General features: G+C 39.5%; 1 non-coding gene across 1 annotated transcript; it reads right to left on the bottom strand.

Moving 5' to 3' along the window:
• Positions 1 to 3,328: 3,328 nt before the first annotated feature.
• Positions 3,329 to 3,434, bottom strand: LOC140876726 (small nucleolar RNA R71). The gene has a single exon (XR_012148963.1). It is a non-coding gene; the product is annotated as a small nucleolar RNA R71 (small nucleolar RNA).
• Between the last annotated feature and the right edge of the window lie 1,934 nt (positions 3,435 to 5,368).

Here is a 5,368-nt window from a genome sequence, read left to right on the forward strand (position 1 = left end):
AGGGACTAAAACGCAAATTGTGGATTTTATATATTATCTACTCTTAGAAATTGGTTGACAAAGTCTTCCTCATCCCCTCCAAGCCGTCTCCCTCCATTCTCACGCCTCCGAGCTTTTCCAAGCTTTGGGATTCCAGTCTGAGCACGATCCGGCCGTTGGAATTTATTTCTGAAGGCAGTTTAGCGATCACTGCAGCGAGAGCTCCGTTATATCGTAAGTTTTTCTACGATCGGATACATTCTAGTTTTTGGATGTTGTTAGAATCGTTTGAGATTCGAGTATGTTGTTCTCTACAGAGTTCTGATCGTTTATTATCTGTCGGTTTTGAATTAGAGCAACGTTCGGATTTGTTATGATTTTTGGAAGCCATTTTCGAAAATGTGGATTTTGAGATTGATGGGTTTGCTTTGTTTTGGTTGTCTTAGAATTTTTATGAGGTTATATCGCTATTGAACTGCTGTCTGCATTGTCGGTTTGTTCAGTTATAGCCGTTATGCCGTTGGTTTGAGTTTTGGAGATTTGAACCGTTTTTGAAGTTGTTGAACTTGGCTTGTAAGTCGATCATGGTAATTGATCTTTGATTGTATCTGAACAGATTCGTTTGGAGTTGTCAAGCCCTATGTTAGCAGCATTTGGTCGTCGAGAATTGGACGAAGAAAGGTAAAGAGATTACCTTGAACCGTTGCCTTTGTTGTTGGATTGTTTAGTTGTTGATTAAACCTTTTGTTGTAGCTTATCCAGAGTTGGAACTACTGCATTGAAAGGTAAATGCAGTCATCGTAGTGGGATAGCATACTCGGGACTGTTGGTTCTCGAGTTTCCCCTTTTTAAATCACATATTGCATTGATACTTGTTCTAGCATGTGGAAATTGTATTTGTTGATTGATTGAGTTTTTGTTATGTGGCTTATGTTTATGTTTCTGTTATGCATTCATCTTGAGCCTACTTTGATTTCAGCGGGCCGAACCGCCCTTTTTGTTAGACGTTTGGGAACTATGATTGAGTGGCCTAGGTTGTTGTATTTCGCCTAGTGCTAGCATACTCATTATGGTTGCTCAAAGTCTAGAGGAGTGGGATACGTGGCACCACCTCGATTGGGAGAGTCGGTGAGTCGTTACGTGATCTCATCCTCGGGATCCCAAAAGCAGAGCAATACTTCCCGTGTTTATCAGAATCGATATCCTGGTTTTAAAGACATGCATATCATTAACTTCGACTTGAATATGTGGTTTGATAGCATGTCGTATATTCATTACTTGATATGTTGCTTTTACTGGGATTATCATTCTCACCGGTTATCCGGCTGTTGCTTTGTTTTGTATGTGTACTTGGCAACAGGAAGGGAAAGATCAAGTCAGCATAGACCTGGTTAGCGTCCAGAGCAAGAGATAGAAGTGAGACTCGTTTAGAAGTCGAATCAGCATGTCAACCTAGTTATGTTTTGCGATCATGTTTAGTCATTCGAACTTCTCGTATATGTTTTGTAAGCAAGAAACGATGTAGGTGCTATCGAATTGAATGTTGCTCTTCCCTAAACCTTTCTTGTATTGTTATTGGAATGTCAAATACTCTTAATGCAAGTGTTTAGGTTTTGATTGAGTTTATTACAGTGCCTTAACTTTTCTGGGCAAGGGGACGGCGCGGGCGCGCGGTTGTTGGCGCGGGCGCACGGCCTCTTTGCGAGGTATGAGCGCGGGCGCGCTTCCTTTGGCACGGGCGCGCGGCCTCTTTGCGAGGTATGAGCGCGGGCGCGCTTACTTTGGTGCGGGCGCGCTGGGATTTGCGGGGCGTAGGCGCGGGCGCGCTGATGTCAGTGCGGGCGCGCGAGCCTCCTTTTAAAAAAAATATATATATATTGGGTTCTTGATTACTTATCGCTTGTTGTCTGATATTAGTTGTTTAGAAACGAGGTCTCACAATTTTTCTAGTTTGATGGATTATTTGAAGAATAAGTTTTGTTTGATCTTTGAATTTGTTATGAACTAATTTCTTAGTTTAGAGGTAGACGGATCTTGACTGAAAACCATGATTGAAATATTTTGATTTATATATTTGAATTCTTCGCACAGTTTATTTGTGTTTTCCTGATTTTAATGCTTTCAATTTACTGGCCATAGATTGAATGATATTTTATTTAGAATCTATCACTCGAGAGGGGAGATTTTGAATATGACATAAGAAAATACATCTTTGGTGTTTATATTGTTCGAGAGGCATATAACTCCATAGAAGTCTTTAGAATAATTCTCGTGCTAATTACCGGATTTAATAGTTGAACTTAGATAGAGATATTGAGTTTGCTATTGAATACGAATTTCTGCTTGGCACTCGAGAGAGGTATCAGAAAATAATAGGGATTCTTGGCTAATAAACTAGAAGAATTGATAATTAAACGATCATTAGAAATAAATTATGGTGGACAGTCAAGTGAAGTCGAACCTCTAGAATTCATTGATTATTGATTTTTTCTCTCATGAACTCGTGGTTATTTAGTTTTGTTTCTTGAAAATTTTAGTTTTATAAAATCAGTTCAATTTCGTAGCTCTACATAGGATTAGGATTTTATTAGTTACAAATATTTGATATAATATAATTTATTCATTCTCCGTGGGATCGACTTGGACTTAATTCCTATAATATAACTTGACATCGTGCGCTTGTGAGCGAAAAACACGCAATAAGTTTTTGGCGCCGTTGCCGGGGATTGAATTTTATTTGATTTATATTTAATTGTGCTAATTAGTCTTAATTTTGATTTATAGCATTTTATTTTAATTTTTTTGGTTCTAATTTAAAATTTTTTCCTGTCTATGCAGTTTATGCGAAAAAGCCAAAGTTACGACTCACTCCTCTTTGATCCGAAAATCGAGAAAACTACTAAAGCTTTGCGAAAAGCTAGAAGAGAAGAGTTGCAACAAATGGCTGAAGAAAGAGAAAGAGAATGAGTTGTCAATAATGCTCCGGTGCCGATCAGAGATCACTTTCGACCAGTGATCAATACTCATTATTCTGGGATAGCTCGGCAGAACATCACGGCAAATAATTTTGAGTTGAAGCCAGCTCTGATTAATATGGTGCAGCAGAATCAGTTCAGGGGTGCAGCTACTGAAGATCCAAATCTGCATCTGCGTACTTTTCTGGAGATTTTTGACACTGTGAAGATTCATGGTGTTACTGAGGACACCATCAGACTACGATTTTTCCCGTTCTCTCTTAGGGACAATGCTCGTAGTTGGTTGCAGTCACTACCTCTTGGGAGTATCACTACATGGGAAGACATGGCATCCAAATTTCTGGCTAAGTACTTTCCTCCTGCCAAGTCTGCCCAGCTGAAAATTGAGATCACTACTTTCAAACAGCAAGATTATGAGTTACTGTATGAAGCTTGGGAGCGGTACAAGGAATTTCTTAGGAAATGCCCGAACCATAATTTTCTGGATTGGGAACATATCGAATTATTCTACAATGGTTTGAATGGACCAACTCGTATTTCTGTGGATGCTGCAGCTGGAGGTTCAATATTTTCTAAATTCCTGAACAGGCTTATGATATGCTTGAGAAAATGATTGTTAACAATTGTCAGTGGCCGAGTGAGAGATCTGCGATAAGGAAGCCTGCTGAAATTCATGAGGTTGATGCGTTCACTGCTTTGACTGCTCAGATGGCTACTATTTCTACACAGTTGGCTGCACTAACCAAAGTCAATCAAGTTTATATTAAGACAGCATCGCTGGCGACTGCCATAAATTCTGCTGATGGATTGAGAGTATGGAGCAAGCTCAATATGTGAACAACAGAAATTACAACAACTGTCGAGGTAATACTGTACCCAATCAATATCATCCTAGTTTTCGTAATCATGAGAATTTTTTATATGCAAATAATAATAATAATGTGTTGAATCCTCCTCCGGGACACAATACAAATAAGGGTGAGGGTAAGCCTCCTTTGTAGGATGTTGTTAATGCTTTTGTGCAGGAATCGAGCAAGAGGATGGCGAGGACTGAGACTCGCCTTGACAGCTTAGAGACGCATGTGGCCAGCATGGGTGCTGTAATGCAATCCATGGAGACTAGCATTGGGCAGTTGGCGAACGCACTAAAAGATAATAACAGAGGTCAATTCCCAAGTAATACTGAGGTGAATCCCAAGGAGCAGTGTAATGTTATCACGTTGAGGAGTGGGAAGCATGTGGATAATGAAGAGGGCAAATCTGAGAGCAAGACGTCTGAAAAAGTTGCAGTTAACGAGAAAAAGGTCGAGGAGAAAGAGCGTGAACCTGAGCAGAAACCGATGTACAAACCTCCTCTTCCATACCCCCAAAGGTTCAAAAAAAAGGCAGTGGACGAGCAGTTCTCAAAATTCATGGAGATTTTCAAGAAGATACATATCAACATCCCTTTTGCTGATGCTTTGGCACAAATGCAGAATTATGCGAAGTTTATTAAAGAGGTGATGTCCAAGAAAAGGAGGCTGCAAGAGAATGAGGTGGTGAGCTTAACTGAAGAATGTAGTGATGTGCTCCAAAAGAAGATGCCACAAAAGCTGAAGGATCCAGAGAGTTTTACTATTCCTTGCACTATTGGTTCTTCTTATTTTAATAATGCACTTTGCGATCTAGGAGCTAGCATTAATCTGATGCCTTTGTCTGTTTTCAGGAGCTTAGGACTTGGCAAGGTGAAGCCCACAATGATTGCATTGCAGCTAGCTGATAGATCTATCACATATCCGCTTGGAATCAATTAAGATGTTTTGGTAAAAATAGATAAATTTATTTTTTCGACGGATTTTGTTGTGCTAGATATGGAGGAGGATGCAAATATGCCACTGATATTGGGGAGACCTTTCTTGGCCACTGCTAATGCCAAGATTGAGGTGAAGAATGTTGAGTTGTCGATGGGTGTGGAAGGAGAAAGAGTTATTTTTAACATATTAAAGAAATCAAGTAATCCACTCATCGAGGAATTATGCATGATTGAGCAAGTTGTGAAGCTGGATGTCCATCCCAAACTTGTTTATGAGGTAGATTCAAAGAAGAATGATCCGAAGGTGCCAAAGAAGAAGGAGAAAACAAAGAAGAAATCAAAGTTTAAAAAGGTTGTTGAATATATTTGGAGTGTGAAAGCGAAAGGGAAGACCCTCAACAAAGCGGAACCGGGCTAGAATTGGAATACAATCGGGCTATGGACTATAAACTAAGCGCTTCTTGGGAGGCAACCCAAGATAGTTTTTATGCGTTTTTTATTCTCTTTTAGTTGTTTTTGTTTTTATTTTTATCATGAGGAAACTATACATTAATAATGATTTTGAATTGTGTAGGTGAAAAAGTATGGATCTGAAAGGGTTTAGGAGCCACCCCTGATGAAG

This window comes from Henckelia pumila, chromosome 1 (assembly GCF_033568475.1).
Source record: "Henckelia pumila isolate YLH828 chromosome 1, ASM3356847v2, whole genome shotgun sequence".
Classification (NCBI taxonomy): domain Eukaryota; kingdom Viridiplantae; phylum Streptophyta; class Magnoliopsida; order Lamiales; family Gesneriaceae; genus Henckelia; species Henckelia pumila.